The sequence below is a fragment of the Vulpes lagopus genome, chromosome 15, assembly GCF_018345385.1.
Source record: "Vulpes lagopus strain Blue_001 chromosome 15, ASM1834538v1, whole genome shotgun sequence".
NCBI classification, from domain to species: Eukaryota; Metazoa; Chordata; class Mammalia; order Carnivora; family Canidae; genus Vulpes; species Vulpes lagopus.
In genome coordinates, this window is record NC_054838.1 from 41,857,295 (window position 1) to 41,880,665 (window position 23,371).

At 40.8% G+C, this 23,371-nt stretch overlaps 1 protein-coding gene across 1 annotated transcript in view; it reads left to right on the forward strand.

The window, feature by feature from the left end:
* Positions 1–23,371, forward strand: part of FAT3 (FAT atypical cadherin 3) — a 650,121-nt gene that overhangs the window by 411,268 nt on the left and 215,482 nt on the right.

A 23,371-nucleotide genomic window follows, 5' to 3' on the forward strand; every position in this document is an offset into this window, starting at 1 on the left:
AGAAGCAGGCTCCATGCAGGGAGCCCGATGTGGGACTTGATTCTGGGTCTCCAGGATCACGCCCTGAGCTAAAGGCAGGCGCTCAACCACTGAGCCACCCAGGCGTCCCTCATTGATTCATTATTAATCTCTTAGAGCCATATCTAGCTGAGAAGGTGCAGATCTCGTACTCCCAAGCACAATATTTTGTTCCCAATGTGCCTACATTTCTTCAGATTATCTCATTAATTAGTTTTTGTAATATGATAAGTATATTTATGCTAATTGCTTGAGGCACAGAGTGTCTTCCTGATCAAGTCCCCTTTTCTTTTGGAATCAACCCTCTCTCCCTTTCCTAATATGTGAATCAGCATATGCATGTAAGGGGGAGACATCACAGCTCAGATTTAGTATCTGCTACTCTAGAGTGAAATTCTCTGACATTGTCTTTAATGTTTCCCCCATTGTCCTTGTGTTTGGGAACAAATGAACCTAATTGCTCTGATCTAATAAATTCTATTCTAAGGATCATGAATACAAAGAATGATGGATGCCTCTTCCTGCAGTACAGAGAGCACCACAGCATCCTGTACTTATCAGCAAATAGCTCTGTAGTGTGGTTGTGAAAAAAACAGTATCACTTCTTGGTTTAATTAAAAATGAATTAAAAACCTAAATGTGAAACTTGAAACCATAGAGAACTTAGGCAGTAACCTTTTTGACATTGGCCATAGCAGCTTTTCTCTAGTTATATCTCCTGAGGCAAGGAAAATAAAAGCAAAAATAAACTCTTGGGACTACATCAAAATAAAAAGCTTCTGTAGATCGAAGCAAATGATCAACAAAACTAAAAGGCAGCCTATGAAATGGGAGAAGATATTTGCGGATGACATATCCAATAGAGGGTTAGTATCCAAAATATATAAACCAGTTATAAAACTCAACATCCAAAAAGCAAATAATCCAATTAAAAATAGGTAGAAGACCTGAACAGATATTTCTCCAAAGAAGACATACAGAAGGCCAAAAGACACATGAAAAGATGCTCAACTTCACCTGTCATCAGGGAGATACAAATCAAAACTACAATATCACCTCACACCTGTCAGAATAGCTAAAATATTTAAAAATACAACAAACACCAAGAGGTGGTGAGGATGTGGAGAAAAAGGAACACTCGTGCACTGTTTGTGGGGATGCAAACTTGTACAGCCACTGTGGAAAACAGTATGGAGGTTCCTCAAAAAGGTAAAAATAGAGCTACCTGGGCAGCCTGGATGGGTCAGCAGTTTAGCGCCACCTTCAGCCCAGGGCGTGATCCTGGTGACCCAGGATCTAGTCCCAAGTCAGGCTCCCTGCATGGAGCCTGCTTCTCCCTCTGCCTGTGTCTCTGCCTCTCTCTGTGTGTCTCTCATGAATAAAGAAAATCTTTAAAAAAATAGAGCTACCCTATGAACCAGCAATCATGCTACCATTTACCCATAGAGTACATAAACAGTATTCAAAGGAATATATGCCACCCTATGTTTATAGCTACATTATTTACAATAGCCAAGATATGGAAGCAGCCCAAGTGTTTATCAACTGATGAATGGACAAATATATATATATTTGGTGTATATACACACACACACTAAAAAATACACACAAATATGTATATATACATACAAATGTGTGTGTATATGTGTATATATATATACATTAAATACATATATATTTAATATATATATTAAATATATATATACACATATACACACGCATAGATACAACAGAATATTATTCAGCCATAAAATAGAATTAAAGCTTGCCATTTGCAATGACACAGATGGAGTTAGAGAGTATAATGCTAAGCAAAATAAGTCAGAGGAAGACAAATACTATATGATTTCAGTCATATGTAGAATATAAGAAACAAAACAAACAAGAAAAGGGACAAAAAAGAGAGAGAGAGGCAAGCCAAGAAACAGACTCTTAACTATAGAGAACAAACTGATGGTGACCAGAGGGGAGGTGGGTAGAGAATGGGACAGATAGGGGATAGGGACTAAGGAGCACACTTGCTTGATGAGCACCAAGTGATGTATGGGAAGGTTTAACACTATATTGTACACCTGAGACAAATATAAAACTCTATGTTAATTAACTGGAATTTAAAACAATTTTAAATCAGTATCACTTCTCTCTTTTTCCCCCTCCTGCTCCCCTTTCTTCTCCCTCTCCCTCCCTAATCCACCTGGTCTCCCCAGTCTGCTGGAAGCCATTTGATGTCAACAAATGGTACCTGATGATATACCTGAGTATAGAAGCAACTCTGCAACAGAAACGTCTAAGAGTTGTGTGAATCTACTCTACCAGAAAGGAGCATGAGTTTGAGGGCCTTAGAGGTGGAGGGTTGGGGCGGGGGGGACTTCTGTGTCCGAATATATTATACTCTTCAGTTCTTTGCCAGCCAGTAGTGGTGCTTATTTACAGGTAGATTCTGTTGCTGTTGAGAAATACCACTTTGTCTTATGAGCCACGTGGGTTTTACTCACACTTAACCACTTTACAAGTGTGTTTTCTAGAGTGGACTGGTAAACAAGATATATACATAAATGGTTTCTCCTGAAACCAGAATCATAGTAAATGCTCAGTGATTATTAATTATAACCATATGACTGTTTTATTTTTATTTATAGAATAGGTTAGAAATATATAAGAAAGTTTTACTCTATATTCATTCTGATATAAAATAAGGACATGGAATTGCAAAATAGATTATATGAACCATTACTCTATGTTTCATGCCACATCTCTTTTTAAATATTGAGCATACTTAACCTTTGCATTTGAATGTATATTTTATTAATATACCTAGTTCAAATTCTTTTAGGTAGCCTCAGCTAGTAGTATTTAAGGATTCTTTCCAAATGAAAGATAGCCATATATTATTTTCTTTCTACTAAGTTCCTATTTTAAGGACCCAATGTAATTAGTTCTTTCTCCCATGTAAGCCACAGCTGTAGCATGTGGTTGGCCAGAGGGGCACAACCTCTCATTTTCTACTCCTCATGCAAGCCAGGGTGATATCCTATATGATATCCTATATGATAAACCAACACATTCATCACGTAATACATGCATATATACTAGACAGATAGATGAAAATAGAGACATAAATGTAGATTAAACATGTACAGGTTATAAACATACTATATTAGTTTTCAAGGACTGCTATAACAAATTATCACACATCTGATGGCTTAAAGCACCAGAAATTTACTCACTTCTAAAGGCCAGAGGTCTAAAATCAAGGTGCAGTAAGACCAGTTCTCTCTGAAGGCTCTAGCAGAGAATTCTCCCCTGCTTCCTTCAACTTCTGGTGGTTGCCAGAGCTCCTTGACTTGTGGCTGTGTCACTCCGATCTCTGCCTCCATTCTCAGATGACCTTTCCTTCTGTGGTTCACATCTCCCTCTACCTTTTCCTTATAAGGACACTGGTCATTGGATTTAGGGTCCAGATAAGCCAGGATGATCACATCTCAAGATCCTTAACTTGATTATAGTTGCAAAGATTCTTTTCCCAAATAAGGTCCCCTGGACAGGTTCTGAGAGGTAGAATTTGTACATAACTTTTGGGGAGCCAGCCTTCACATTCTAACCATTCTGTATACCAGTTAGAACTATTTGGTTACTCTATCATTTATATTAATTTTGGCAGTGAAGTGTATTAATACAACTTTAAAGCACAAACATGATGGTAGCTGTTAAACTGGCTGAAAAAGTGTTCCAACATACTGATTACTACTAAGATACTGAGATCTAAAGTACATTGGATTGAAGAAGATCACAAAACACACTGAGTCCTTGGAGGAAGACTGAATTCTTATGAAAGGCACTGGTCTAGCTGGGACCACATGTCTGTCTTCCCAAATTGGAACAGCTATAGAAAGTCAGGAGATGCATAGATATGACACAGGGGCCTGTGAGTCTTCCTTTGTGATCTGCCCTTGTGAAACCTCAGAAACTGATCTGAGGCAGCCATAGATGCTGGTAGAGAAAATGTTCCTGCCAGATCTGCCCAGGCCATAGACCTCATCCTCTTTCCCATCTTCACCATGCACCATGATTTCCTTTGGGTTCCTGAGGACCCCGACTCAAAGATGCCCTCATGCAGGAGCAAGGCCAGCCTGCTCCTTTAGTTGTTATCAGCAAAGCCCAGCATGTTGACAGGGTACATCACATCAGGACACAGAGATGATAGAATTTGATACTTAAACCTCCAGTGCAAAACCGACTGTCATCTCAATTATTGTCTGGGCCCCACACAACCACCTGGCAGGCAGGAAGCCCACTCTCCTAAGCAGATGTTAGAAGGTTATTTGGATTTCATTCTAACCAGAGAACTGAGACTATATTTAAATCAGCAAGAAATACTGATCATATTGCAGAGATAGTTGCTAGTATTTTCCCCCTTTGATCCACATCTTTAAACAAGGGGCACACAATGAAGCAGTACAGCCTCTTTGAGAATTGGCTGACCATGTCTGGATAGCACCAGGCCATGGCTTCTCTCACCTCATTCCTGGGGAGGCAGCAGACTATGTCATGCCTGGCACTTCCTTCTGGATTTTTCCCTGCCAGTGAGCCACAGCAAGGCTTTCTCTGGATGCCTAGAGTTTCAGGGAAATTTTCATGGTGGGAACACTCTCCTCTTCCTTTACAGAGGAGAATAAAACCCACCAGAGAGTCTGATAGAGTGAGGAACAAAACTAACCCTTACTTTGTGCCAGGCTTTGCACCTGTGTATTATCGATTCCAATCTCATGGTGGCCCAGTGAGGTGGTGTAGGAATCAGTGAGTACAGTAGAATACATGATGTCAGTGGCAGGTTGCTTATGATTTACTACCAATTGCTACATAGCCTCAGGTATGATTACCTGTGAGGAAGCCAAGTCTCAGAGAAGTTAAGAGGTACTTGGTGAAGCTTTTCTGGGCCAGGCTGAGACTGGAACCTATGCTTGCCAGCTGAAATTCTTTGTTCTTTCTGCTGTATCAGGTTGCAGGTTAATTAATGCAGATAGGTTGGGCCGGCCTTGACTCAGATTCCTGGGCTCTGGACCTTCAACCTTGAGAGCAGAAGGGATATTCGAGATGTCAAGCAGCCTAAGTCAGCCAAAAAACCCTGCAGCAAGCTGCCTTGGCACCCAAACTTCTGTTCTTGGTACCCTTCTGTTCAGAGGCTTCAGCAGAAGCCCCCATGAGACAGTGCCGAGTCTGGAAAGTCTGGTTTAGACTGCACAGACCTGTGTGTGCGTCCTGCTTAGGCTTCTTACTTGCTGTAGGCTTTGGGCAAGTTCCTCAATGCCTCTGATTGGTCTTGTGCATCTGTAAAATTAGAATGACAATACCTGCCATGCTTCCAACAGGAGAGATGATGGTGGTGTAGATACAATGTAAACATTGCTGTACAAATGTGAAAGTGCTATTATAAGCAGTTGCTTGAACTCACAGTCTTGTGCATTACAAATATCCCAGCCAGGATCACAGTTGTGAGCATGCCAGGCTGGCACAGGAGCCCCAGAGGCCAAGACCACACCACTGCTGTGCACACACTTTCCAGGCCATCAGCACCGCTCTGTACACTCTGACTCTGGCACAGTGCTGGACCAGATCTCTAATGCCTTTTACAGTGGGAACCAGATGATGCTGTTTGTAAGGCCAGTGTTTTATTGACACTCAAGCTTGCATAAATCACCGTACACAGTGCATAGCACTGAGTCAATACCTAGGAAATATTTGTTGAATGAGTGGAAGAATAAATGCAAGCCTCTGAGATTCTTTACAGTGAGCTGTGAGGTTATGGTGATCCTATCAGGTAGGATAAAATGCTGACCTTGCAGCCATCCTCATCAGTGCCTGGGCGCCTGAGCTGCTGCCTGCCAGGTGAGCCCAGGGCAGTCTCTGGCCTGGAGGGTGGAGGTGGCAGCCTCAGAGCCACCCTTCTGTCAGGCAGCCCAGGGGGGCCACCTCTGAAGCCTGCGTTGACATTTATCCCTCTATAGTAAAGTGCCTCCCCAGTGCCAAGCACCCCACCTCACCCTCAGTTTATCATCTGGATTCTTCCCTCTGCCAACTATTTTTGGATTTTGCCCTCTGGACCAGTAATCATGATGCTACGTTTTGAGATATCAGCCAGACATTCTGAGTGCTCTTGACCCTCCTCACTGGGAGCTGTTGCAGAAGAGGTGATTCCTGACACCTGTCACTGTCCATGTTTGGTCCTGTCAGGGAAGACACACGTATCCCTCGATCACCTCTAATCCTTGGCCTTGCACCTGAAATAAAAACAACTGCTTCCTAACACCCCTTCTCGCGGCCCTCTCACTGGAGATAGATTTTGATGAATTCTCTATTATGAGTTCACTGGCACACGATTACATCTCCTCACCTTCCAGTACAGAGATGTTGTTACCATGTGACTTGACTGTCCCGAGGCCAAAAATCCAATAAAGGTGACATACCAGCCTTGTTATGTGCACTGCTACTTTTCTGTAGCTCATCACCAGCCCAGGTAGTGCACTTTGGGGGCAGAGTCGGAAATTAATTGAAATGGCTGCCACATTGCATCTTGCAGAGAATCCTCTCTCTGATGTGTGTGACTGGCTATGCCTCTGTGTAGAAGTTCCTCTCTTTTGCTGCGCAAAGCATAAGTGCAAATATAAAGTCTCGGGAACAAGGACTTTATTCTTGATTGGAGTGAAAATGTGACAGAAACAGGACTCTCCCTGAGAAAGTGCGTCATGGATGTCAGCACTTTTCCTCAAACAGAGCGATCCATTTTTTTTTTAATGTTTTTTTATAACCCTCCTGCACTTTATTTACTTCAGTCCATGTGAAGAAGTTTTCTGAGGAGATGGCAAAGAACAATTCTTAAAATGTGTGAATACCAAATGTAAGATAAAAAACATAATTGCAGTTTAGACTTCAGATTTATTTGAAAAGGGGATAATGATAGTAATTACCCAGTTTGAGTTTTGTAGAAGGCTAATTAGATCCCCAAAGCATTTGTATGCACAAGGAAAACCATAAATACAAAAGACCATCTGGTCCTTATCAGCTTACAACACTAACACTGTCTGTAATTATTTTTTCTATATTGTTTTGATGTTGACATTTTATGGAGCAATACGTTCTACCCTGGTTAGAGAATAACCTACATTTCTGAAAACCTGGGGCTTTGCCCCCTTTTTCCTAATAAAAGTTTTAGAACTCCATAGGAAAGAGACACTGCTATTGAGAAACAGGTAAACATCCTTTCATTATACCCATTGTTCCAGAAATGTGTTGTTTATAAACTTCTCTGGCTTATCTGACTTGTCTTGTTAGTAACTTAGTCTTCCACATACATGGATTCAGTTAAGTTTTTTGTTGTTGTTTTGTTTTAGGTAAAATTGAGAATGACACAGTTTGCTGTGTTGTATGAGCACAGAAGTGCAACATTCATTAGTCACTTTCTGTAGTTAGCACTCTCCCTGGTAATTTGGGTATTACAAAAGTAATATTATCTGCTTTCATATTCAGCAATTTTCTTCCTCACTAGAATGGAATGTTAGCTTCAAAAGGGCAGAGATTCTTCTCTTATTCATTTTATTGTACCTCCAGCTCCTGCAACAGTGCCTGGTACATGGTAGAGATTCCAAGGTGATTTATTGAAGTAAATGAAGTAGAATACATGATTTCAGCCTCAGGATGATTATGATTTGCTATCAATTGTTACATAATAAACCACCCCTGAAATGAAGTGGCTTAAAACAACTAACACTTCATTAAATATCAGAATTTTGTTGGTGAGGAATCTGGGCAGGACTTACCTGGGAATGAGTGTTGATGGAGCTCACTTAGGTGTTCAGTTGATAGATAAACTGATCTAGAGAGGCCAGGACATGTTCACCATATGCCTAGTCCTTGACTGAGATGGGTAGAAGCCTGGGGTCAACTGAGACTATTGACTTGACCTTTCCTGTGGCTTAGACTGCCCATGGAATGGCAATCCTGAGTTCCAAGAGGGCGAGACAGAAGTTGCCAGTTGTCCGAGAGATCAGGCCTGGAATAGGCATAATGTCATTTTCACTGTATGTTTTCATGTAAGTGCATCACTAAAGCCAGCTCAGACTCAGTGAGAGGACAATATAGCTCCTCCTCCCAATGGGGAATGTAGCAAAAATAATCACAGCCATCTTTCGTATGTTATATTAAATATATATACTTACTATACCATCTAATTGAAGAGAAAAGTACACGGAACAACAAAAAGCAATATTTAGACAAGAATGGCAAGTCTCTTATATGTAACCAACACATGGATGCAGAGTATGAAAATCTGCATGCTGAGGGAAGGTTTTGTGGAAGTCATGCATGAATTTTGAACTGAGCCTGAAAGAAAGGATAAGATTTCAAGACCTGAAGATAGTGGAAGGGGATAATCTCAGAAAAGGATTTTTTACTTAAATATGGGTGTAGAACCAGGATTGTCAACACTGATGACATTTGTTGATCTGCCAGCTGTTGGTTTGCAGTAAATTAGAGATAAAAAACATGACCATCACCGTTTTTTGAAAGGCACTGTTGGAAGCAGTGTATACAATTTCCAATTGTAGTTCCTGTGAAATGCTGATTGCATTTCTCCTTATAGAATCCCTTGTTGAAAGTTATCTTTCAGAATTATGCTAAGAATAGGCTTTGTTAGATATGTTGTGCTTTCTTCCTTCTGATAAGAACTAGGACAATTTCTATTTTATTTTTCCTATTGGCTTCTGGGAGGCTTAGATGCAGAATTGAAACTCAGGCAATTATGTCGAACCATCCATTTAGCATTTTTGCAGCATCTCCTTATCTTTGATCCTAATGTTTTAATTCTCCTTCTGGTTTGCTAGTTCATTGTCTGAAGTTTTTGCTTTAATCTACCTCAAAAACTGTCCACAGAATAAATTCAGCAAACATTTACTGAGCGCTTATGCTAATTGTTAGAGTTAGAAAAAAAATATATGTAAATAATTATGAACAAATGACAGATCTTATTCAAAAAGAATCACGTAGTTACGTAATTTAACTCAGGACCCAGGAGAATGTTAAGAGCAATAGCAGATTTGAGGAATGGACTTCCAAAGAGGTCATTTCTTTAAATAAGATGAACAGGGTGAATTGTGGTCATCTGAGTTCTTGCATGCTAGACTAAAGAGCCTGTCTTACTTGGGAAATTGAAAAAGCCTTGACATCAATATGACAAAATATTTCAAACTTATACAACATATGCTTTTCTAAGGAGTTGAATTTTTCATGGATATTTTCTTCTAAATTGTTTCCTCATTCAGAGAGGAGGTCAAAATTCTTATAACATTTTTCAGTTCATCAACATTGAGAGTCCAGCATAAAGAGCAACTTCTGCTTAGGGAGTCTGGAGACATCAGGAGCAGGAAATACATTTTGTACTTCTGGCAAGCTTATCATAGAGCTGGGGAGACAACCCTTTAGTTTATTAGCATCCAGCAGCCAATTGAGCTATATTTTCCCGATCCCATTTCTGGATCTAATTCCTCTGGCTTTCTAAACAAGGAACACAGGAAATAGACATTTGTCTTAGGTTTGGTGGGGGAAATAGACCACTCCAGCATGAACAGGGTTTCTTATTGTTAAATGTACAGAACAGGAAATTACTAAATGAAATGATAATGTACTTATTTCCCATGCTATACATTCACCCTGGGACAGAGTATGCCCACTCTTTACTTCACCAGTACACCTGAATTTCAGGAGATTACTTTCACCTCCCAGGTATGGAATGGCCTGATCTGAGATTACAGTAGAATTCACCTGGCCATATCCCAGGAAGAGGAAAGTGGTCAAGAGACCAGGGGGGATATTAGGGGCAGAGAAGGCATTTCTATCTTCATTCTGATGGTTTGGTCTGCCATATTAGATTCTGGTGAGTAGAGTAATAAAGCTGTAGGAGAATTCTTTCTGAGTCACAAACAGCAGATAAATCAAGTAGACGTATATTAGTTTGGAGAAATGTGACTTTCTGCAAAGAAGACACATGAAGATGGCTACTTGAAGGGTAACTAGTCAGTGACACCACTGAAAACCAGAAAAGGCACATGGGTGACATCTTTGATCCCTCTTAACTACAGCCTCTGGCCGATGCTGTGGTGCGCGGCCTCCCCTTCAGGGTTGAGACAGCCTTCCTCCTGCTTCTGGGAATGCTGGCAGCTGATGACTCTCAATTGATTCCAGCCCTGGGAATAGTTTTAGCTGAAGAGAGCCACCTCATCGTCCCCAGGGACGGTCCCCATCCAAAGGTATATAAAGGCTTACTCCTCTCAAGAACAAACAACTCTGCAGGGTCATCTTAGCTCCAGAGCACTCACTGGATCAGCAGAGGCTCCTGTCGCATTTCTGTTCCTCCATCTGCCTAATCCCACTCCTATCACAGCCCCATGACTATTAATCCCACCATGGTCCCCCGGGAACCTCCTACACACCGCTCTTTATCTTGATCTGCTTCCTGGGGGGGCTGTCTGGTGTCCCACAACCAGGACCCATCAAATAATGGTAAATCCTATGCTTTCTGCCAGGGATTCATGGCAGGTATGGAGATACACATTTAAATGAGACCTATGGCAACTCCACTGTCTGAAGCTGTCGGGAAGCAACAGGAATCTGCCAGGAATGCTGTGAGCATCACTGGATGACTTCCTCTGGAAACGAATGATGGCTCTCCTCCCTTTTGTCTCCCATCCCTTTACTTGGCAGTCCTGTTCTGAGTCTCTTCATCTCTATTTGTCTTTATAATTCAGCTTCATGTACCTGCCCAGTGAGGCATAAATGGTGATATTTGTCTTTCATATCCAGTGTGTGGAAAAGTGCCCGGACACATGATGAAACAGGTCTCACTCTGGATTGTGACGAAGACCAGCATTTCTCACTAATTAGAAAGAGTATAGGATCGCTTGATCTATTGATTTTCATTAACTTGTGTGAAGTTGTGAATCTTAAAATGGAAGTCCACAGTTATAGATACCTTAGGATTGTGTTTTATAGCAAGCAAGACTCTAGAGAGTGCCATAAAAATCAGCTTTTGATGCTCATCTGAGGGTTTATGGTTTAAAGAATTGCTTGTGCTTTCTCTGCAAATGTTCCCCGGTCATACTTTGCAATACCGGCCTGATTGAGGCAGAAACTACTACTAAGTTTAATGCAGAGTTCTAGAACTCCTCTTAAATTGGCTATTTTCTTCCTTTACTTCCCTTTTCTTTTACCTGTTGTTGAAGAATTATCTCCTTGCCATGTTGCCAGGAGCTTCCCAGTTTGGACACCCATTACCCGTCTTTTGGAAAGATCCTCTCCAAAGCCACAAGGTAGGCATTGGCATTTTGGCTGAGTGCTTTGCTAGACGCTCATCTCAGAGGGCTACCCTGATTGCTGTATAATGCAAGGGATATCCAAAAATGGAGAATGGGCCTTGGAATGTCCCAATAAAGCCAGGTTGGTCTGTCTTAGATACATCTTGATGTCAGAGATCTAGATATTAGATGGTTAGAGATCAAATTAAAATCACGGGTTCTTTATTATCTTACTGCATTTATTCAGCAAGCATTTGTTGAACGCCCACTTGGTATCATTGTATATATGTTCCTCCTTTCCTTTGCTTTCCCTCTTCTTTCTCTCTTCTTCCTTCATTTCCGCAGCACATAAATGAGGAGGAAGTCAGGCCCTTCCAAGGAGACTGCTAGATTATTATCTTTGTTTTTGGAGAAGAGCAGTTTTATTAGTTCAATGAAGAGAGATCAGGTGCACAAGGAGCTGATAAAAGTCGTTTTCTGTCATTACAATCGAGTATATACCTTTCTAATGAGCAGGAAGCTGGTGTCCTTCCTCCCAGGTATCAGAAGGCTGCTAGGAAACAGAGAAGGGGCACTGAATGATTTTGAAAGGTATTTGTTCTAGCCTCTGGTGAAAACTAATGAACTATTCCTTCTGCTCTGCAAACAGCCCAGAGGAGAGCCTAGTTTCTTTTGGCTTGGGTCTTCCAGATAACCTGTTTGTGTGCTGTGTGCCCAAAACTTTCTGACAAGAGTTAATAATCAGTGCTCTTTCTTCTGGGCTCCCCACATACCTCTGTCCTTCTGTTTGTACTCATTACACACTTGTCCTTGTTTCAGTGGAGAGCTATTGCTAAGGCCATGTACTATTACTTAATCGATTGTGTGGAATAGTGGTTCACTAGCACAGAGACTTAAAAATCAGATAGCCCTAGGTAGTATGTGCACTGGTAAGAACTGGCTCTCTCTCTCCCTCCTCTCTCTCTCTCTCTGTCTCTCTCTCTCTCTCTCTCTCTCTCACACACACACACACACACACACTCAAAACCCTGATTTGTAGTGCTTGCTGATTTCCATGGTGTAAATACTCCCACCATGGCCACATTCAGGCTACCAAAGGGAAATCACTGAACATGGAGCTGGGAAAAGATGAGAGCAGTTGTTTCTCATGAGCTGGTAGCAGACATCATCAGCTCATCAGCCCTAGGACTGAGCCCAGGAAACATTACTTGTCCTCTCAAACTCTGAGCTTCCTCATATATGACATGGAAGTGGTATGAAAATAATTACCCTAAAGTGCTATTGTGAGACTTGATTATAAGTCATATATAGAACTTAACTTAGCAGGGGAAAATCCTAACCATCCAGTGAGGGATACCTAGTCAGGTACACCAGGTACCTTAACCTCATCAGTAATCCAACTCTGTCTCTGGAATAGGCATTCCTTTTGTGGAACTTTCCAGTATAAACCAACCCAGTTCATGATGTTGGTTTCAGCTGAGGAAAGGGACTGACCTGGACTGACCTCCCTTGGCTTAGGGGAGATGCTTAGCAAGTTGGGCTGGCAGCCCTACTTATCTCCTATAGCTCCATCATCTTGTTTAATAACCAATAGTTGATTATTATCAATCTTATGATTGATCTTCATAAGAAAGTACATCGTGCTAGATAATGTGAGGAGAAATAACCTAAGCAGGTCTAGACCTTGCTGAAATAGTTTATAGCCTCGTGGAGGGGGGCACACATGTACAAGTAACACAGAATTGGGAAACCAGCTGTGCTGAAGTAAAACAGGACAGTGTTCTTGGTGCTGCAGGATGATTCCTCCTAAGAGAACTGCCGGGCATGGTGAACGCACCCATCTTCAGAGACAGGCAAAATGTGGAATATGCTTTGCTGGTGTGTGAGCCTCACCACAGTGTGGAGTGAAAAAGGCCCACTGCTCTTCTAATCCAGGGATGTGTATTGCTTTAGACTAGAAACTCAGTGGTGTCTTTTATTTTTATTATTTTATTTTATTTTATTTTATTTTATTTTATTTTATTTTATTTTATTTGTGAGAGAGAGAATGAGAATGAGAGAAAACACAAGTGAGGAGAGATAGAAGCAGACTCCCTGCTGAGCATACCCTGGGATCATGACCAATGCTGAAGGCAGATGTTTAGCCAGCTGAGCTACCCAGGAACCCCTGAATGGTGTCTTTTAATGTGAGTGAAGACAGTTGTTTTCATTCAGAATCAAACCACGTGCCCCCGACTCCACAGAGTTCCACCCCAGCCATTGAAGTCAAAAGATGCACACTAAATACTCTGAAATGATGTCCACGATGAGAGCAGATGCCTCTGCAGAGAGAATAGGTGGCTCCCTGCACACCTCCCACTCTCCCAGGCTCTCTTCTGGTCTTTTCACCTCATCTGTGTTGTGTGGGAAAAGAACATCTAGCAGGTCAGCATTTGTCTCCCTTGGGCCATGCCCAACCTGTTCTTGTCAGCTTTTTCCTATCGAAGTCTTACATTTCTGAGAGAACAGATGTCGTATGAGACATTCCGGGGACGCTTTGGTTTAAAGAAATGGAAAGTGATAATTTGCATAATCTATTCATTTTAGTGGTCTCTCTTCTTATCTGGACTGTAAACACTGTGAGAGTAAGGGAGCTCACTCTTATCTGGCCACCCCGCCCCCCATTGTTGAACATGTGGACTCCCTGTGGCCACTGTAACAGTCCTGTGGTGTTGTGACCCCTCTCACATACCAACTAAACATAGGCTCTCTATCCTCCCTGATGCACCACATTTCCAAAGTTCCTGTAGGGCAAAGACAGTGTGGCCTGATGGCAAAGCCCTGCTCCCAAGGCCACTCTGTCTCTGGGCAGCAGGCACCACCTCTGGATGCTCAGGTCCAGGCCAAAAGGAGCTTGGTTCTCATCAAAGCTGTAATCTGTACACAGACACTTACCTATCTACTTAAGGGAGTCAGATATTCAAATTAACTTAATTTTTAAATATTTAATTTCACTCTGCTTGTAAGGGTATCAAGCTGATTTTGCTTTCAAGAATTTACTAAGGCATTTTGAAGAAAAAACTTATGTGAAACTCTGGCCCACCTTTTCCAATAAAACCCATTATATTCCCTCAGAGCTATGAACAAGGCTTTGATTAAAACTCAGAAACGAGTAGCTTACCTGGAATAAAGAACCTCCAATACCATGCTTCTCCTGTTCTCTCTTGGTTCCCCAAAAGCCTGTCTTCTTCATATGAAAGTTTCCCTTCACTTTCATTGCTCCTCAGAAACAGAAAAGAAAAAATGTGAAGGCACTTGGCTGGGAAGTGATAGCTCTTCTCTCGTGTATATGTGTATTAGTATAAGGACTTTGAATCTCCCATTTAAATATAAGAGTTGGGAAATTCTCCCTTAAGTGCTATGACCTCTTCTGGCCCTGGCTCCTACATGATTTCCTGTGCTATATTCTATATTTGGGCTCAAAGACCACTTAAAATCTGCTTCTCTATTTGTAATAAGGTGTAGGTGTGTGAGTATGTCTCTCAGGATCCTATTAAGTTGTTCCTCCTTCATGAAACTTATTCTCATCCCCAAGCCAGAATTTATAGAACCTGCTTCTGTGTCCCAATGGCCCCGTCTGCCATTCCAGTGGCCTTCATCTGCTGCCTTGTGGTATTGCAGGTGGGGGTGTAGCTGACTTCCTAAATACCACTCTAAGCTGATGGGTAAGCTCCTATGAGGCAGGAGTCCCAAGCCACCTATGCAGCTCACCTTCCCACCCATTGATGCTTTGTATATATCAGTGCTCAGTAAAGCTATCAGATCAGATCTCTGCTTTCCAAAAATGCACTAAAGTATAAATGTTTTGGGGAACACCCAGAACTCCTCTCCTAAAGCCATTGGCAGCCTCTGGCAATATTAAGAAGCGATGGGGTCTGGTTCACAATAGATCTTAAATCATTACATTGGTCACTGTTTCTATATATAGTGGTTGGAAAGTCCACTTCCTTGTTATTCCTTCTTGCTGTGAACAAACCTAACGAATTACATATCCTCTTCTTGGCTGCCAAAGTATGGGCCTAATTAGCATTAAGTCTTCAGTGAATTTTAAATATATCCACTTTCCTTTTTTATTTTTCACTGAAATAGACTATTTGTGCTGTCTCTAAAACAGGCCTTTCGTGGCTGTAGAAAAATAACTCCCACACATATTGCCCACCAACTACTCAAAGCTTTCCATAAATCTCATGGAGATATTGCAATATTTCTAAGCCTTTTGCTATTTTGTGTTTAAAATTGCTTATAAATTAATAAATTATTCCATTTTAAGCCATTGTTTCTTTCTTTTCCTGTGGCATATTTTTAAATTAGTTTGGATATCTTTCTTTACCAATGATGGCAGAAATCCACTTACTTAAAGAACTCCAGGTGTTACACCCTCTGTAGAATTCAGGAGATAAACTGATAAAGAATGAACTCATCATATATTTCCTTCAGAATTCTAGTCCAGAGGAAGGGCAGCAAGAGTATTGGTTTCATTAAGCTATTTATATCCACCACCTAGAACAACTTCTAGTACTTTGTAGACACTCAGTAACAATGAAGGAAGGGATCAATGAAGGAGTATTAGTTCTGTCCCTTGGTGCCCATGCATATATTGCTTAATTCTGCTGCATTTGTTTCTTTATCTATAAATGGGGTTGTTGTCAGGATAAAGTATAATAGTTGTACAAACCTCTTAGCAAAATAAGCAATGATAAATGTTGTTATTTCTGTTTTTGTTTCTCTAAGCGTTTTTTTCCCTCATCATTCAACCTGTCCACTTCTAGCTCATTCAGGCTCACCTGACATGTTAGGTGGGAAATGCCTTCTCTGGACTCTGACTTCCCAGAGTGTTTACCTTGAACATGGCATTTACCTCTCTCTGCCTTACATTCAGCTATTCAGCATTCTTTTAATGCCCACAAGATATTGAACATTGTCCTGGGTGCAAAAGTATTTATGTTTGTATGTCTTTTTTTTTTTTACTTCCTTTCTGAAGCTTGACTTGAGACTTCCTGAAAGTAGATCAGATTCAGCACGGTAGCCTCACTTTGCCCAGCATTACACCTCGCACTTAGTTATCATTTCATATATATTGAGTCAATAGATGGATGAGTGAATCATCTTAACAGAATCTTAAGAAACTAGATGAACTAAGTCTATTCTGTCCTGCCCATCAATGAATTTCTTGGGGGCTCTGGAGGGACTGGGATGTGCTTGATATCTTTGCCCACAAAGGCCCACAAACCTCTGAATTTTGATTTTATGAGCCCCTGGAATTCAGTTGCTTGATCTCACATTTGATTCAAGCCATTTACTCTGTTTCCTTTGACAAACCTTTCTACTGGGAGCTATGATTGCTAGATCATCTTCGGTATAGAAACAAAATTATAGTATTCAGTGGTATGAAGATGGAGCTTGGGTGTCAAATTTCCCTTTGTCTCAACTGTAATATACAGAAAACCAACTGCTGATGATTTTCCTTTGTTCCATTAAAATCCAGTCTATTGCTGATCTAGTGACTTGATGGCTCAGAAGTATTCCTTACCCTGAGCTAGGTCCATCAGCCTCCAACATACAGATGACTTCTTTTTCACTTTATTCTTTGCACCTTGCATGCATGCATTTTTTCCTACATATTTGTCTTTATAACCCAAGCCATGTGCTCATTGCATATAGCCCATCTTTTTGATGTAATGACACAACCAAACCACCGGATACTGACATAAAATTCCCACTATGATGGCTTAGACCATCATTAGTTCTGCTTTTTTTGCCATCCTGATAATGGATTCTCAAGTTTAAATTTACTTTCTAATTCAGAGCAATCATAGTTTTGCTAATTACTTTAAATGGTTTCTGTGTAAGAAATACTTAGCATTAATGGCATTCTTTGGATTTTTAAGAGTAAGTTACAGTCATTAATTAGCCAATTAATAACAGCATCCCTGGGTGGAAGACTTTATCAGCCTGGATTCCATTTTATAGATGGAGGAACTAAAACAGATTGACTCAGACTCGCCCCTTGGAGTTCCATCATTTACCATTTATTTCTCTGCCCCCTCCTTCACTGCTTATTTTACCACATGTTCCCTCCTCCTAAACACCTGGCTTACAGATTGCAGTGTATGTGTGTGTCTGTGTGTAGTGGGACAGGGAGAAAGATACAGAATAACTATGGCACAAAAGAAAGCTTGATGACTACCACCAAGAATAAAGTTAGAGAAGACCATGCCATAGGAAAGAAGATGGGTTGAAACAAGAGCTTATATTTCTGTAGGGAAGTCACATTGTTAAGCCTTTTTCAGATCTCTTTGTATGAGGCATATCTGTTTTCCAGTGGCATCCCTAGAAGACCCACTACCACCCCCAGGATTGAATTGGGCTGATCCTTCTTGGCCATCCCCCAGATACATCTTCTGTAGTGCCTCCAGTTATATGCCTGATAAATTTTGCAGAATAAAGATAATCATGACAGGGTAAATTTATTCATTTAATGTTTTTGAGTAATAATCTTGATGGTAAAAGTTCAGTAGGCAGCATTGATATTATATGCACTGTGGGCACATAGAAAGGCTCTGGACTTTGAGGTTTATATTGAGGGCTGTGAAATCAACATCCATAGTACAGAAAGGCCCTTTTAATGTGACTGTGAGAAGAGACGTCTTCACTGTTAAAAATGATAGCGGGAAGTTGGAATGTGCTGTGGAATTCGCATGTCTTCTTTGAAGCCTTCCCAGATAAATTTCATAGCATTTTGTTATTGAATCAAATAGTAGAGGGGCTATTTATCAAAGTTTCAGATGGTATAAGGATAAAAGGGAAAGCAAATACTTTTAAATATTACGTCAGGGCTCAGGGAGACCTCGGACAGCAAGAATAGGCTGATGATATCTAAATTAGTAGAAGGCAGATTCAAATTCAGCTCTTAGCTCCAAAGCTTGTATGCTGTTAGACCTGAGAAATCCATCATAAACGATATGATATTCCCAGCACATTTTTAGCAGTCAGACAACATCTGAAATTTTATATCCATTTCTGGAGTGTATAGATGAGTGCTATCAAATAGAAATATAATATGAGCTGTATATATAATTTAACATTTTGTAGTAACTACATTAAAAACGTAGAAGTAAACAGACAAAATTAATTTAATAATAAAGTGATAATTATTTTTTAAACTTAATATGTATTAAAACATAATTTTGATATGTAATATATATAAAAATACTAGTGAGTTGTTTTATGTTATTTTTCATGCTAAATCTTCAAAATTCAGTGTGCATTTTACACTAACAGCACATCTCAATTTCAGTGCTATTTTCATCAGAAATACTTGCTCTCTACTTAAATTTCATAAAATTTATAGTCAAGAAAAATAGATTCATGTATCCAAGTTGTTCCAAAGGTACTTAAAAGTTTTACCCAAAATAGAATTAAGTGGCAGTTTTTAAATTTAAGTTGAAACTATTTAAAATTGAGTGGAATTTAAAAGTCCACTCCTCGGGGCTTCTGGGTGCCTCACTCTGTTATGTGGCTCAGCCTTTGACGCAGGTCATGGTCTCTGAGTCCTGGGATGGAGCCCCACGTTGGGCTCCCTGCTCAGTGGGGAGTTGGCTTCTCCCTCTCTCTCTGCCCCTGCTTGTGTTCTCTCTTACTCACTTTCTCTCAAATAAATAAAATCTTTAGGGCAGCCCGAGTGGCTCAGTGGTTTAGTGCCTGCCTTCGGCCCAGGGCGTGATCCTGGAGACCCCAGATCGAGTCCCGTGTCAGGCTCCCTGCATGGAGCCTGCTTCTCCCTCTACCTGTGTCTCTGCCTCTCTCTGTGTGTCTCTCTCATGAATAAATGAATAAAATCTTTATAAATAAATAAATAAGTACTTTAAATAAATAAATAAAATCTTTAAATATAAATAAATAAATAAATAAACCACTCCTCAACTGTACTGTCCACATGTCGCATGCTCAGTAGCCACGTGAGGATAGTGGCCAGCATATTGGACAGCGAAGGCTAGATTTATAATCATTTCCAGCATGGACATCGGGATGAGACAACGTTGTAATCAGCAACAAAAGGCAGAGCAGAAGATGTTGTTTGGCATCCATCAGAGAGACACAGTGGAAGGAAACTGAATTGAATGACCGCTGCCTTGCCCCACATTTATCCAGTTCGGTAGCTCCCTCATCTTGTGGTCTTGACTTGCTGCCTTCCCAGAGGCATTGCCTTGGTGCTAAGTAAAACAGGGCCTGAGAATTTCACAGTGCCACATGTTTTCTCAAGTTCTTCTCTAAAGGTAGACATGAGGTTACTCCTCAAGGACCCATTGTATTTTCTGAATTAGATAAACCCTCTTTTGGAGAGACAGCTGGCTAGACCTGTTCCTTCAGCTGAGTCTCTAGCTTGTTAAATGAGCTATGAGCACCTTGTAGGTAAAGGGGCTAAAAGTAGCTGTTGTCTTCATTGTCTTGGCTATTGTCATCATCCTTCTCTTCTTTCTGTTCATCATCAATGCTGCCATCTTCCCTTTCTCCCTGTCAAGCCTTCACTATACAACTGGAACTCCTGTTCTGGGGTAGAGGAAATGAGATTCTCATACCACCTATCCAACGATGGAGTTGATGGAAAGAAGAAACTAAAATGTACTAGGCATTCTTACATAACCCTCACGGAGGGAAGGCTGGTTAGCTTTCCCCTCCCTTGTTTAGAACAGTTGAGAAAACTGAAATTCACAAAGGTGAACTAGCTCACCCAAGATCACATGATAGGGGCTCAGATTAACTCCAAGTGGGGCCTGACTCCCAAATCCGTCCATTTCTGCTACCCACCCCTATTAGGAAAATAGCTCTCAGGGAAGGTAATAACACATCCAGTTGTCATTGTCACACAATTGTGTTGCACGGTGAGTTTCTACTGCCAAATGAGGGTGTGGTCATTGGACAACATAGCTGATGGCAAAACCTTCCCAACTCTTTGTTATAAAGTCATACCCTTGAACTTCAAATAAGGATTCTGCTTTCGCTTTCTCTTCCTAAGAATGCTCACAATATTATCTCATGGTTATCCTCATTGTTTCCTCATAATTACCCCAATTTGCTGATGAAAAATTCAGGAAGTTTCTGAGAGGACAAATAGTCAAGTGTTAGAGTGGGGACATTGGATTCTGAAGAAATACTACCTCAGGAGGGCTGCTTGATGCCTCTGTTCAGACTCCCTATTGTAAAGTCAGGAGCATAACAGAAAAATGTGAAGCTAATGGTAGAAGATGGCCTTGTTCCCTAAATATGAGTGACGACTGCTGATTGACAGTGATGAAGACACACTGCAGGGAGTAGCCAAGCAGGAGAGATGATGGAGTACCTGCCAAGCACACTCAGAAATCTCACACTGGACCTCCTGGGTGTGTGGACACCAGCCCTGTACATATGCTGCTCTTACATAGTAACTGAGGAACTGGAACGTACTAGTGGGAAAAACATCAGAGGTAGCTGCCAAGATATAGAGCCCTTTTTGGAGGGATTTCACTCAGCCACACGTTGAGAGTATGGTCATACTTTCCAGGCGGCATACAGAAAAAATATAAGAGAAAATAAGGCAAGATTTTGTAGCAGTGATGTGCACCACTTAAGATGTTTTTGGTTTGTTTGTTTCTTGGGGCTTTGTTGTTGTTGTTGTTGTTCTGTCTGATAAACTGTAGGGAGCTCCACATAGGAATAGCATACTATAATAAGAAACCCAAATAACTCATTGGATTTCTACTGCTATTTATTTATTTATTTTTACAATGTGTTTTAGCATCCAACCTAAGAGTAAATTGCTGATTTGAAATAGATGAATATTGGTGCTGGGGTGGGGGTGGGAGGCAGGGTTTATAAAGGTGTTTTTAAATCCATGAAAGAGATGATCCCCTAAATTAACATTAGAACTCTGAATGAATAAAGATACCCAGAGCATTTCATTTTCTTTGACATCTTACAGATGGTAGGGGCTGGAGCAGCAGTGTAAGTAGCCAGTAGGAATGGGTGATGAGATTATCAAAACTTATCCTTTTGAGGTTCAGAGCAGAGGTCTGTCCACTAAGATGTCCAAAAGTGGTAGCTGGTCCTACAGCCAAGAATAGTCATGCTTGCCCCAAACTGCATCCCACTTGCTAATGAACCCTTGTTTTAAGTGTGACAGAGAAGTGTCCCATGGACATTTTTTGAGAGTCATGGTAATTACTGTGAGTTACTGTTATGCAAGAGAAGAACAGGGGATGCGAAGTTTGGGTCTCTCCTGCTGTGATTTAAACTGTAATCTTAAACTGTGGTCTTAGCCCTTTCTTGCTCTGTGTTCCACAGCATTGAGACAAAGGTAAATAAAGTCAGCTATCACTGACCTCCTGGGGGGAAAAGCTTGCATCATACAGCTTTCACCTAAAATTTTCTCCAAAATCATAAGCACATAAAATACATCTTGTTCTAGATTATGTCTTAAACAGCAACAGCTGTCTTCACAATGGGGCTTCTTTCACATTTAGGTCCAGTGGCAATAAGAGTAGCAAGAACAGACCTGGTAAAAGCTAATCTTTTCAAAAATGTTATTCTAATTCTCTATATCCACATATGTTTTTTAATCTGGACCTTTCATTATGTGTGTACTTGATAATGAAGCAGAAATAGTCATGGGATTGAGCCAAAAAAAAAAAAAGGGCATGTTGAGTGAGTGGTGTTGGAAGTGCCTGAGAACCCAAGAGGAGCCAGTTGTAGTTAGGACAAGAGACAGAGGTGAATAAGGGGAAGGAGGGTAGCTCTCCAGGGAAGGACTACATGGTAAGCTTTTCAGACACAGCTTATCCAAGTTCACATTCAGTACACAACTACATCTGAGTCAAGGGTACGAAGCAATATCCCTGGAATAAATCTGATGAAATGTTACATTAGGGGTACAGATGGGTGTGAGGTCCTTTGAACCTTAGTCCTGGTCCATAATGTGACCAGAACTGCCCCACAGCTCTGAGGGGAAATGCTGCTACCATATGTGGTGAAGCTTTGAAATGAATGCAATTCCAACATCCACATCCTGCCTCCAAGGACCCCCTTGAGTCATGAAGACAGTTTCACACATGGATTCCAATGCATAATGGATGGGCATTAAAGTATATGGTTGGCAATGCTCCTGTGATGCACTGGTGTCTTTTTTTTTTTGCTTTTTGCTTTTTGCTTTTAGAGCATGTTGACACATGTCCACTCAAATAAATAAATATTCCCATCTCCACTGATCTGTTTGGAAGCATCGAGAAATTCAGGTTGGGGGGGGAGCTCATTTGTCTTTAGAAATTGAAAAAGCGAATGTCTCAGAAAGAACTGGAGAGACGGGGGAGAGGCGTTTTTATAAATGATCAATAAATCAGCATCTAATTTTTTACTAAAATAAGGCCTGGCTATTCATATAATCCAGTGGGAGATTGTGAGAAAGGAATTATAAGATGGATATATACAAAGAATCTTTGTATTTTGTTTGACAGCCGAAAGATCTTCAAGCAGATGTAAGTTGTATGCTTCACACATCTGTGAATGTGGGTGATTATTATACAAAAAAGTGGCTCCCTTGGTAGCCAGGCGGATGATCTGTGTTTCTCTTACCCCTGTATTGATGTTATTAGTGATGCTACTGTAATTTTTTAGAATGACATTAACATGCCTGACCAGTATAAATATAGAAGGAGCTATGTTTTATGAGCATAATCTAAGGACCTATCTATTCACGTTGACGTTTTGAATCCAAGTTGCTAGAGTCTTGTCAACTAACGTGGAGTGAGAAGGGCATCTTACGCCAGAAGCCATTATCAGGAGCAAGGACAAGAGTGGTATCAGATTTGCAAACAGCAGAAACTACAGGCAAGCGGTCAGGGGGATAGAGTGCATCTCCCTACTTGTTTCTGCATCCCTAACTCCCAGGTGGTGAGAGAAGTCACAAAAAAAGAAGCTACTTCTACTTTGACATCCACTCC